General features: G+C 37.2%; 2 pseudogenes; both read left to right on the top strand.

Annotated features, from left to right (window-relative positions):
* The first annotated feature begins 1,011 nt into the window (after window positions 1-1,011).
* On the top strand, window positions 1,012-1,563 carry LOC150091051 (patronin-like; annotated as a pseudogene).
* Window positions 1,564-13,474: 11,911 nt separating this feature from the next.
* LOC150091052 (patronin-like) lies at window positions 13,475-14,024 on the top strand (annotated as a pseudogene).
* Window positions 14,025-14,230: the final 206 nt, after the last annotated feature.

Raw genomic sequence — 14,230 nt, forward strand, 5'->3', positions numbered from 1 at the left:
AGATCTGTTCCCCAGTGACTAAACTAACTTCAGGGACACAAAAATTCCTTGTTCTTTTATTCCGAACCTTCTTTCGTTTTATACATAACAATGTGGACACTTGATAAAGGGCTGATTATAGGAGAAGAGGAGGTGGTACTACGTTAACTCTGCTATTAACTGGAGTTATTATTATATGCTTATTCACTATGTTTAAGGGATTTAACCTGCAGCCTACAAGCACATTCACGCGCCTCGATAGCCAGGTGGGAAGGAGCAGCAGAGCGTAGCACACGCTTCTTGATTAGACCGGGGTTCGAGCCCGTCACCACCAAATACGGAGGATGCGGAAAGGTCAGGGAATGACCACCGCATATCCCGGAGCAATATGGCCTTAGTTGCTAATGCTCCTAAAAACCAAATAACATAACAAGCACATTCGATCGCTTATGCATAAGTAATGCATACACAAATTCTAATATCAAGGTTGTTTTAACGCATCGTTTTAATTATATTTCATATTGTGAATATCTTCACAACGAGTTGCCACGGTATTGCTCCACCTTGAATAAGTAACGCGTCACCTATGGTGAAGACTGATGTTATTTATTCTCTGCGGATATCACCATATACAGATGGCACCGTTTCGAAGGCTTGTTGATGTATTTGTGTGGGATAATAGCTGTATTCTCCACTTGTCCATATTAGACTTAGAAAGCAGCGTTTCCATTTGGATGGTGCTAGAAACATTGAAATGTCGAATAAATCGGTAGAATTTCACAATTTTTCATTTTAAAAATTGAAAGATGCATTTAAGTGTACAGCTTGCAGTATCAGGTCAATCTCTAGATAATTGACTGGACCATCCAATTACAATTTTGAAACGAATGAGTTGCAAATATATGGTTTCTAAAATTTGCCCATTAATCAACTGATCAGAATAGTAAATCAATCTGTTTCACCTGGTCATATGAGGTAATATGGAAGTCTGTTATACTGATATGAGAAAAAGACTGAGAAACTTATATGAATATGCCAGAAATTTGTTGTTTTGAGAAATATCCTTTTTCAAAGGCCAAAGAAAAAGCTTCGATTCTTTGGCTTCTCTTAAAGGTTTACCAATAATAAAATTCCACTGGATCTCAGTGATCCATATTATAAAGATTGAGGACCACAACAGACTCAAGCCTCAAATTGTCCATTCACTTGCAAGTGCAGAATATTACTGTCTTGCACTAGCAAAAATTTATAGTGATCCTAATTATCATTGTTTAAATTATCATGGTGTTATCCAGACACTCACTAAGAAAGGAATTTTCGAGCTGCATCACTTACAGAAACAGTTCTTGTACAGACTGTACCAGTTAAAATGAATGCCACATGTCAATAAATGATAGAATCGTGGCACTGTTTATTAAAGAGGTTTTAATTTCCGAAAAGATTGCTGAAGTTATACGGAGGTTTTCTATTGTTGATATTGAAATGCCATCCGACCCTAAAGAGGCAGCTGTGCTATTCCAACAACAGGATAGCTGGTTGCCCACTGACGAGAGACCACCAAGCTTCGGTGCTGTCTTAGGGTGAGGGCCCTCGTTACCGTGAACAGATAACTAGTCCTTCCTAATGGGGAAGCGTTGTCTATTCGTGGGGTGTGTGTAGTAACTGTCCCTTTGCTCTTTCGACAGCATTTATTCTTCTTCCTCTCCTATTATCTCTTTCCCAAATCTAATAGGGACAGTATGTGGATAAGAAAGTATTTTGTTTAGGAGAGCACAATGTGAGATATAATTAAAACGATGCATTAAAACTACCTTGGTAGTACGTAGAAATGATGTGTACATAAGTAAACTACTTCATACTCTAAGGCGTTTAGCCAAGAAATATCCTTTAGACATTCAATCCAATTGAGAAGTACCACAAAAGAAAGGTGACGAAGGGATGACAAGAAAGCTGAGAGACAACTGACCAAATTCGCATGACACTGCTGCATACGATAATTAAAATGGTTTTGCAATGATTATTTAAACCCACTGCCGGGGTAAGATACTTGCAAAAGTTAAGCATGAATAATAGTTGGCAAAGAGAGCTAAGAACAGGAAAGAAAAAAAAATGGGTGTTATACTCATATGGATGGAGAGAAGCAGAAAGGAAATTTGATTGGCCCTTTAAAAGATCAAATTTCTTATCCAGCCGATTGCTATAAATTTTTGTCTGTGGGTGATCATAGAAGATGCAAAAAACTGAGGGAAATTTTCTATACATGTGCAAAAGGGATAAATACAAAACTGAAAAAATCAAAACACAATTTACATAAGCATACAAGTGTACGGTACATGGATATACCACACACAATTGCGCTAAGTGTTTGTATTTTAATTTCTTTAAAACCCATTAATTTCTCTTAAATTAATATTTTAACTATATTATCAAAATTGCTTTATCATCACAAACAGTGTATTTCCAATTGAAATTCATTCATTCATATAATTGTACAAATATTTATCGACATTTCCCAATATAAAATGCTCTCTAAATGAGTGTACCCCAATCGATACCCGAAACTTGTAAAATTAATTCTCTTTCCAGTCCTTAAGACTTTACTTAACACTTATAATACTTGGGGCGCATTTATCATTCAATTCAATTCAATCATCTCTCTCTTACTCTAACTTCCTTCTTTATTAAATCTTAACAACTCTCGATTTATCTTTACTATCGCTGTTTAAATCTTTCTCTCAACTATAATGCAATCTGCAGTTCACTCTTTTGTATCATTACCAACGTTAATCGAAGTGCAAAAGATCTAGAAAACCAACAACTTATAACAGCGTACCCTATTACACATATTTGGAACTTTATGCATGCATTAGCTCCTTCCAAAGTTATATCATTTCTTACACAACTATTACTCTGATTAATGATAGTTCTACTGGACACACATTTCTCTCCCTTCTCTGCAGATCTTTGATTTCTTTCATCAGATGCAGGAAAGACAGCTTACGGAGTTTTGTCAATGATATACAGAAACTCTGGCAGGATTAAGGAGGTGATTACCCTTTGTATAAGGTCATGGTTAGGCCGCATCTTTGAGTACTGTATACAGGTCTGGAGGCCTCACTTTAGGAAGGATGTAGATCTGTTGGAAGTTGCAGAGAGCCTCAACCAGATTGGTGAAGAGAACAAAAGGATGCTCTTACCTAAAAAGGCTTCAGTTCTGAAAATTGGAGCGTCTCGATGTGATTGAGGAAGTCAAATGTTAATAGTATTCTTCCACTTGCTGACTCTACACACATGAGGGGGACATAAAATCAAGTTGAGGAAGAATGGTTGCAGAATAGATGTACGGAAGTTTGCTTCCAGGCAGCGGGTTTCCATTTGTTGTTTTGGAAGTGGATGGTTTGAATAAATTCAAGGGAGAAGTAGACAAATTCTATTAATCTTTTTGGAAACGAATGGGTGAACTGAGGGTTTTTTTTTTTCTTGGCTGATGCTAAGTGAGCTTGCTTTCTTGCGTCATTTGCCATTACTACGTTTATTGTATTCACGCATCTGGAACAACCAACTGATTCAGTAAAAATAAAGGTCAAACAATTTTGAATCGAAATTGCCATAACTTTGTTATTAGAGATTAACTTCTACATTGATCTACTTCCCAGTGTCCAGCCCACAAACTGATCAATCAGCGTAATTTTTGACTTCCATCTTACTCATATGAAACATTACTGATTCAAGGTCGCAATTGGTGCCCTAGGCACAAAGTACACACCGATATGCACGTAGTGAACTACATATTTAATCTACGCACCTTTCCGCAGGAAAACTTACGTCTCTGTCTCTCTCTCTTTTACCCGATTCCATAACAACTTATCCTTTCAGTAGTTCAATCACAACTGCCAGTTTTAGAAAATTCCTTTATCGTTTTGACTGGAAGCCGACCGTAATGAGTTTTACGGGGTTGTATTCTGTACGCTTGCTCTTCTCAGTGTTTCTCCTTTTGATCTGTTTTTTTTTCTCTCAGAGGCTAATATACTTTGCCATCTATTTGCTTTTAAAGTGATTCTTAGAGAAATTTTTGTTCTCTACAGTTTCAGTGTCTTGTCCTTTTATTATTATTTTTTTTTTAATCTAAGCAGAATGATTCTTTCTATTATATAATTAGAGGTGCTAGAAGTCTTCGTATAAAAAAATATCTTTATTGTGCCATTGTTATGATATAATGTGTATAAGATAAAAGATTCAGTGAATATTGTGAGAAAAGTATTAATATTCTGTTTGGTTGTCTGATGCACAAAACGTTTGCATTATTCAGCCTTACTAATACTAAATAAAACTAGCATGAACCAGGAAGAGTAGTAAAATACAAGCATACTTCGTAGCAGTGAGGCATTAATAGGAGTACATATAGTGAAACATCTTACACGAAATGGATAGAAATAGTCTCAGTAAGTTAAAGATTACGTTTTCATTTTGAATTAATTAATTAATCCGTATATTTAATACTTCATATCTTATTATATTTTCAGTTCGTTTTAGAAAATTAATTATTAAATAGACATTTTTTTAAGGAATTTAAGATGTATTTTATGAAGCAAACTAAAAATAAAACGCAATATAAATTTACAAACGATACAGAATTTTGAAAAGTTAAATTTAACATTTCAAAATTCTGTATCGTTTGTAAATTTATATGCACGTAGTGAACTACATATTTAATCTACGCACCTTTCCGCAGGAAAACTTACGTCTCTTGTCTCTCTCTCTATTTTATGAAGCAAACTAAAAATAAAACGCAATATAAATTTACAAACGATACAGAATTTTGAAAAGTTAAATTTAACATTTCAAAATTCTGTATCGTTTGTAAATTTATATTACGTTTTATTTTTAGTTTGCTTCATAAAATGAATTCATTAAATGCTTTACGTTGAAAAAAAATTTTTTTGGGGCCAACAATTAAATTAATATTTTGTGTAAGAGGAGTAAGGAACTACCCTCTCCAGTGGGGTAGTTCCCCTTGAAAATCCAATTCACCCAAAAACGGGTGAATTAGATTTTCAATAAGTGTTGGGGTCTGTGTCCGTGCGTGTTCTCTGGTCGGTTTTGGGTCTGTGAGTGGGATTCCCCTCACGTCCACGGCTTGAGACCGACTAACTCAACGCGGTTAGTGGAGGAGAGCCGGAAAAACTTCCTAACTGCTTCTTGCGGGATTCGAACCCAGGTCCTTCCACTCCGTGAGCAAGCGTATTACGCCTAAGCTACCGTGGACCATGCAGATCTCGTGTATACTAGTCAAGTCATACGTGTACGCTTCGTGGCAGTTTCTACACCATTTTCTCTACAACGGTCTTTTTTTTTTTTGGTTTGGTAGTTGTTGGCGCATCGGCTTCTGTGGCCATAGTGCACCTCCCAAGGTTTTTGCAGTACTTTGATCCAAGCCCGAGGCGGGAATCGAACCCGCGACCTTTGGGTTGCCCGGCAGGCACTTTACCCACCTGGCTAGCCCGGTCGGCCTACAACGGTCGCAATGCTGAAGAAGTCAGCATCGAATATTCCTAGTTAAAGAATTGAGATTTTTTTCCACCAGTTGCCTTTTTAAAATGTGAACAAATAATTGAGCTGTTGCTGTATTTTATAGTAAACTAATTCAAGTAGATTTGCTTCATCTACTTTTTCCCCCTTTAAGCATCTTTAGGTTAATTCCGAGTAAAAATTATTAATTTACTTAGAAACGAATTTTAATTGATCATTTTTGGGAAGAATTAAAATTCGTTTCTAAGTAAATGTAGTGTTCACAAACCTATACGATATGAGCATCAGAAACTTGAATTGCCTTAGTTTTATATTATTATGCCATTACATGTTGATACTACCAGTGTGGAATGTAGGGAAACCCGTCCTCACTAACATAATTTCTAGGGGCTCCACTGATCGTGTGTATGTCACAAAGGTCTAACAATTTTGCACGTAATTAAACTTACTTCATTTATCCATATAAAGTGAATGTGCAACTTTGTGGTTCTAACGTATTCTGTGTTAGTTTTGAAATACCTAATACTGTAAAACGGATTTTTCAGCTTCCAACATCATTACACATAGTTAACACTTAGTATTTTCTCTGTTTAATAAGAACATTGCTTGCGTTTCTTTTAATAACTGAAGTTATTTAATTATTCACGAGTTCTTATGGCTTCCTACTGTACAAGGGGGCGCCTCTGTAGCCAGGTGGGAAGGAGCAGCAGCAGTGCGTAGCACACGATTCTTGATTAGACCGGGGTTCGAGCCAGTCACCACCAAATACGGAGAGGTCAGGGAATGACCACCGCATATCCCGGAGCAATATGGCCTTAGTTGCTAATGCTCCTAAAAACCAAATAGAACTAACTGTACAAGGGAAAAAACAGCTTGCATGGGTAATTCCAGATGTAACTAAAACTCTGTTAGTCTTATTAATATTAGTCAGTGTTGCGAGGAAGCTGTAGGCTTTTGCTGCAACGTCCATAAAAAACCCTACCTTTGAGAATATCTGCAACTACCCATGGAGGTAAATTATCCCTGTAATTAACAACTTGCTAGCAAAAAGAAAACTTTCCGCAATGTAGTCTAAACTGCCTTCCCCAGTAATTTGAATTTATGGAAACAACAGTGATTATTCCATCATCATTCGCAAACTCTGCAGTCCACATATTCGAAGTATTTCCTCATTTGGACCCTTTGAAAGACGCGGTCTCATAATTTCCTAATCTGTGCGATAAATAGTTTCTTCCTCTGCTGTTTTTAGTTCAACCTTCCAAAGTGTAGGACCGTGCATTTTTCTGCAACTTTCGTGACCTGCTTGGTGGGATGATTAGTAACTACTTATCGATCTTCACCTTCAATCCGATTTCGTCAACTTTATTCCTGACATACTACACGGCTTCATCGAGTAAACCACTCATTGATCACTAACGAAAGCTTTACTTGATGAGGTATATTTGTTTATGTCAGGATGAAAGTTAGAATATATTTGACTAAGTGCACTGTTAATTTTTGGAATAATGAAAAGCCAACAGCGGTTTGCATCTTGGAAATGGGAAGAGCGCCACTTTGAATATTTGTTCCAGATTCTTGTACACGTCCCAGATAGTGTGTAGTTAAACCTAGTTTAATATTTTCCTTAAGAGAGGGGGGGTAAGCAAGTAAATCTATATTTTTATGGAGGAGCGCGGTGTAAAAGGAATGGTTAACCATATCCAGCGATATATTTTAAGTAAGGAGTGTATAATTACGCCATTGTAGTTTTACACACTGTTCGGAAATTTGATGAAGAAAGCAACAGAATCAGAAACATTAAAAAAAAAAAAACATTTCTGTTAATTAAGAAACAAACCGATCATAAATTATGAGAAGTTAATTTTACATGTTCATTGGACTGAACTCCAGATTAGGGTACTCCATCCAACATGGAGAGGAAAGAAGTGATTGACAGGTGAAGGCACCTCCAACTCAGTGCTGTGATTATTGTGGAGCCATTTTGTGTTTATCCCCCCATCCTGCTATTTTTGAATCTGAAAATGAGTTCGCAATCTAGAAACAATGGCAAGTGGGCGGAGTCGCAACTTGTCAATCACTGCTTTCCCACTGTTCTGCTAGCCACCATGTTGAACGGGGTACCCTAATCTGGAGTTTACCCAACATTGTTATCACACTGATTAATTTTTATGCTTATAAAATTTTTCACGATTTCAAGTAATGAAACTCGGGATGTGACAGTTATCTATATAGTTTGACGATGATATTTAAGTCAAACTTCAAAAAAATTTTTAAATTTTAATAGAACGACTTGTAGGTGTGTGTGTGTGTGGTCCCCGAATTCTGATTTCCCTGCTCAGTGAATCCTCCTCACTTTGTTTCTACTAAGTAATCAGAGAACTTATCTAGTTTCTAAGATTATGCTTGATTTCGATCAATTTAAAATAAAGTATAGATGCTTGTTTTCCGATATATGAAGACTGCGAACTATGAATGTGTGTATAATGAACTTAGCCTGTAGCACATCCCACCTGTATTTGAACTGTTTCCCGTTATTAGATGTAAATCTCTCTCTCTACAATAGACCGGAGGGGGGGGGGACGTACTCTGCAGGAAACTACAATTTCCCGCATATCATGCAGAACAGAACCGATTGCGATTCCTGTCTAGTCAGCACCCTCGGAGCACCTGTAGTCATCCCTAACCTCCATCCTGGCTAAATTACTATAATACATTTGCAATGAAAAATATTAGAAAACAATACTATTGCAGTGTTATATACTTTACTTTCCTTGAATTCGTTGCGCGGACCCTTAATACTTCCTACTGCTCTGCTCCAAACTTATTGAGATCACCGATAATTATTCTATAACATGGGCGAATTTGTTGAAAACCTATATAATTGTCATTTACTATTCCACAACATGATTAATAATCCATTGATAAATTGACTTTTTGTTCGCCAGCCAACTATTAAGCCTATTATTAAAATTAGGCTTGGAACAGAAGACCACCTTTCTGTTCACCCCTGGTGACGTCAATTTGAAACCGACGATTGTTCGGTACTTTTTCGAAGGTAGTGTTTATTGTGATAGATAAAGGTATAGCGGGATTAAATAATTACATATAAATTTACAATGCCTCTGTAATTCCAGCATGTTTGGCAATATTTATGGACAGACATATTTCCAATATCTTCGTTTTATACACTTAATTATACAATCAGGAAGCTTTTATAGTTATTAAATCTCGAGGTTCACGTGCACCACATCGTATAGAACTCAAGCAATTTACGGACATTAAAAAACACTGCTCGACAAAATTAATATGCAAACAACGTACTGTAACTCGTGCAGCGGGACAAAATTGGCATATCATAGAATAATGATGAAATGGGGAGACAGTGAGATAATTCGGACAGGTATAAGGGTTGTGTATGGTCATCTGACATTAGTACTACGTATGATCCTCTCCAGTATGATCCTCTCCAAAGGCTAAACAGACCAGACAGCGGTGAGCCATGTTCGATATAAGAGTATCTGTAAGATTCTGTGGTAACGAATCCCATTCTTCCACCAGTGCAGAACTTACCTCACCAATTGACAAGGAGTTGGATGTCGGCATGGAACACGACGTTCAAAGGCGTCCCGCACACATGTTTGATCGGATATAAGTTTAGTGATCGTGCTAGCCACAGCAGACGTTAGTTATCTTCAGTTTCAAGGTATTCCTCCAACACCTGATCTCTATGTGCAGTGGCGTTATCGTGCATGAAAAGAAAATCTAAGCCAACGGAACACCTAAAAAGTCGTACATGGGCCCGAGGATCTATTCTTGGTGCCTCTGCGCAGTTAGGGTACTCCTATCAAATGAAGATGGGTGCGGCCATTGATCACTATTCCGCTCCACAGTAAGTATCCCTTTCTCTAATTGTTGGAGGGATAGCATCGCATTCCTCGTTATCTCCAGATGAAATAACGGCTACAATGGGACTCATCAGAGAGCAGAACTGCCCCATATTTGTCAGGGTTCCAAGTCACATGTTTATAGCACCAGTTTCCACTAGCTCTGTGGTGGATTGGGGTTAATGGGATACAAACCATCGGCTTCGTTGCGTGGAGTTCAATTCAGCTGAGCCTTCTTAACACTATCCGGTTGGAAAGATTTTCGCCTGTGGCTGTAGCAACCTCAAGAGACAGTTGACAGGAAATCGTAGAGTTCCGTTTGCTGTACTCTTCGGACGATCTTGGCGCATTCTTCTTTTAATGGTTCTTGTCTCCTCAAACTGCTTCCATAGTGCCTAGACCACACTGCAGATGTCGTTATCCCACTGAGAAAAAAAAAAGCAGGAACGAAGTGATGTGGCCCCAACCCGTGTTTTTATAGGCATAAATAATATGCTACATCGATTTCTATTGAATACTCAGAATTTGCCTCCTATTATATTAACTATTCGTCTTCTGCGACATTATTCACAATAAAATATTCATGAAAAACCTTTTATTCTGTTAATTTTGTCGAGCAGTGTATATACGGCACAATATGGTCAAAGTCTCTGGTATGCCTAGAACCTTAGACCAACAACCAGTACAACTATGGTAACCAAAGCGGCTCTTCAGAAAGGAAATCTTGTGACGGATGGGGGTTCGTAGCCGATAATCGAACAGAATTCCACTCCTGTTAAAAAAATAATAAGGTACGGTTAGAGTGGTCTCAGAAACACCAACATTTGGACAGTAGAGGATTGGAAAACGTTGCCAAGTCTGACGAATCCTGGTTTTTTCCATTTCAAGCTTATGGTAGGAACAGAATCTGGAGACAATAACATGAGTCCATGCAGCGAAATGTTTTTGTGGTGCACATTCGGCCTCTTGATGTCACAGGTTATCTGGAAATTGTTTCCGACCAGGCGTACCTTTATTGTTGCTTAGATTTAGGATTTTTGGCACATTAGCTACTGCGGTATGTTTCATGGCCATAATTGGAAAGAACTGGTTTTAGAAACCCGAGAGCGTAGTAAATTCGGCGTATTGTTCTGGCCTTACCAGTTACCCACTGAATACAGCTGATGACGAGCTCTTTGAAGTAAAGATCTGCAACATTGAGTTAACGTCTGTCTAGCACGTTATCAACCTCACTGACTCCATGTCACGAAGAATCGAGGCTGCTCTGAGGGTTAAAGGGGATGTAACCAATAGAGAGGCCACTCCATATATATCATAAATGATATCCAGTAAAATTAATAGCAACTTATTTTAATGTTTGTTTCATTATTCTTAGTAATTCTAGTCTTAATCGTGCACTGTTAATTCAGGCAATTGTGTCAGTAATTATAATGGGCTGGTATGTTAAAAAAAATGTATGTAGCCTACTTACAAATTCTAGTAAATTTTCAGAGGACTCGTTTTAGAATTACAAGATAAGAACTGTAAAAGAAATAGCCCAAATGTTTACGTGTGATCTACAAAACGCCACCACCCAATGCAAGAAAAAATCCTCGAACCCAGACAAGATTCCAATTTAGTGCTGCCTCCCGAAGACGATAGATTGGTGTGTGGATACAATATGCTACTCCATTATTTGCAACAGGTAATGTGAAAATTTAAACTTATATTATTGTAATTTTAAAACATTTCCAGTTATTACAGAGGCGTACGCCGAAAGGGGCTTTCCTTTCCGAAATATTTGAAAAAGGCTTCTTGTTGAGATAAGAGGAATTCTAAAAGGATTATAATTTTCATGATAATTGAATAAATGCTCCCCTACCTGTCGATATTTTCAAAAAATATATTTTTTAACATTTCTACTGTCTGAATAAAAATTCTGTATACGCTTCTGTGTATTGTGCAAAACAGAAAACATTTTCTGTTTTGCACAATATAAGTACATCCTTTCTGTATTAACAACAACACTGGTAATGGTCAATTGCCTAATAATTTGAAATCCATTGAGTGCCATTATACTAATGAATAACTGAAGTTTAAGAGTTGGAAGTCATCCACAAATTGTAACGCAGGAAGGGAGGGAGTTTAATGAATGTTATTCACGAAAATTGCATTACTTGGTAAAAAAGTAACGAAAAAGTTACATTTTTTTTAAACTGAAACTTAAAAGTATTCGTGATATTTAAATGAGTAGCTCAGAATGCATGTACGTTCTGTTATGTTCGAAGAATAATATCTGCAATATTGCTAAATGGTGACATGCTGGATCCTCAAGTATATAGGTGTGCGACATTGTTCAGAGGGGTCAAAGTCATCTTCTTTGACTGTGCATGCACAGGCTTCAACAGCTAGAGGCCCAGCTTTTTCTCTTTACTATGACTGTGGTTTTTCAAGTATGTCCACTTCCCAGGAGAAAAACAACTTGGTTAGAGTGGCGCGAAAAGTTCTAAAAGGAACCACTTGTGCAATTACATTAATGAAAATCATACATACATATTATCATTGACATTGATTATTAATATCTTTGTTCATTTAAGATGATAAAAGATGATTTGATAAATAATAGAGCTCTCGAGTGCAGTTAGTCATGATTTGCGTAAAATATTTTATTATTGTGCTCATTATTTGAATATATTAATAAATCATTATCATAGCGCAATAAAACTTGCTGCTTGACATTCTTCTTGCAAGTTTATCAAACGTACGTATCCAACTGATTACACAAGATTACAATACTCTGTACAAAAGCTTTAATTCTTTTCCTTTTGATTATCAAACGATCATGATAGTTTCGAGTTTTTTTTGCTGATGGGGGGGGGGAAGGTGCTCAGACATATGGTCGAAATTTTGATAAGGGTTAGAATTGCTATTCCAAATTTACAGCAATGATTCTAAGGAAAATGGGACTACACAATTGGAACCCTCTACAAGGACACAGTATGCTTTGAAAATTTCGTGTCAGTTTGACCTTTCCTTACTGAGTAATGTGTGAAATATTTTCATTAATTATATTTCTGTGCGGGGGGGGGGAACATGCAGCTCTACATCCTTCCTATAAAGGAGGCCTCCAGACCTGTATGCAGTACTCAAGATGTGGCATGGCCCACTGCCTTATACAAAGCGATAATCATCTTCCTTTTCACGGCTAGCAAAATTCTTGCATATCATTGACAAATTCCCATGGGCAGACCTGTTCCCCAGTGACTAAACTAACTTCAGGGACAGAAAAGCACTTGTTCTTTTATTCCGAACCTTCTTTCGTTTTATACATAACAATGTGGACACTTGATACAGGGCTGATTATAGGAGAAGAGGAGGAGGTACTACGTAAACTCTGCTATTAACTGGAGTTATTATGATATGCAATTTTATACTAATTCACTATGGCATTTACACTAATTAACTATGTTTAAGGGATTTAACCTGGAGCCTACAAACACATTCGATCCAGGAGATTGCTTATGCATAGGTAATGCACACACAATTTCCAATACCAAGGTTGTTTTAACGCATCGTTTTAATTATATTTCATATTGTGAATACCTTCACAACGAGTTGCCATGGTATTGCCCCACCTTGAATAAGTAACGCGTCACCTATGGTGAAGACTGCTGTTACTTATTCTCTGCGGATATCACCACACAGACGGCACCGTGTCGAAGGCTTGTTGATGTATTTGTGTGGGGTAATATCTGTATTCTCCACTTGTCCATATTAGACTTAGAAAGCAGGGTTGCAGGGTGATGCTAAAAACATTGAAATGTCGACTAAATCGGTAGAATTTCACAATCTTTCATTTTAAAAATTGAAAGATGCATTTAAAAGTGTACAGCTTGCAGTATCAAGTCAATCTCTAGAAAATTTACTGGACCATCCTATTACAATTTTGAAACGAATGAGTTGCAAATATATGGTTTCTAAAATTTGCCCATTAATCAACTAATCAGAATAGTAAATCATGTATTTCCATCTGTTTCACCTGGTCATATGAGGTAATATGGAAGTCTGTTATACTGATATGAGAAAAAGACAGGGGAACTTATATGGATATGCCAGAAATTTGTAGTTTTGAGGAATATCCTTTTTCAAAAGCCAAAGAAAAAGCTTCGATTCTTTGGCTTCTGTTAAAGGTTTACCAATAATAAAATTCCACTGGATCTCAGAGATCCATATTATAAAGATTGAGGACCACAACAGACTCAAGTCTGAAATTGTCCATTCACTTGCAAGTGCAGAATATTGCTGTTTTGCACTAGCAAACATTTATAGTGATCCTAATTATCATTGTGTTATCTAGACACTCACTAAGAAAGGAATTTATCTTGTGGAACCTCGAGATGCATCACTTACAGAAACAGTTCTTGTACAGACTGCACCAGTTAAAATGAATGCCACATGTCAATAAATGATAGAATCATGGCACTGTTTATTAAAGAAGTTCTAATTTCCGAGAAGATTGCTGAAGTTATACAGAGGTTTTCAATTGTTGATATTGAAATGCCATCCAACCCTGAAGAGGCAGCTGTGCTATTCCAACAACAGGGTACCTGCTCGCCCACTTATGAGAGACCGATAAGCTTCGGTGCTGTCTGAGGGTCAGCCGTCTTGATGGGGGCCCTCGTTACCGTGAACAGATAACTAGTCCTTCCTAATGGGGAAGCGTTGCCTATTCGTGGGATGTGAGTAGTAACTGTCCCTTTCCTCTTTCGACAGCATTTATTCTTCTTCCTCTCCTATTATTTCTTTCCTAAATCTAATAGAGATAGTATGTGGATAAGAAAGTATTTTGTTTAGGAGAG

This window comes from Mastigoproctus giganteus, chromosome 1, assembly GCF_048544385.1.
Source record: "Mastigoproctus giganteus isolate SK-2022 chromosome 1, ASM4854438v1, whole genome shotgun sequence".
NCBI classification, from domain to species: Eukaryota; Metazoa; Arthropoda; class Arachnida; order Uropygi; family Thelyphonidae; genus Mastigoproctus; species Mastigoproctus giganteus.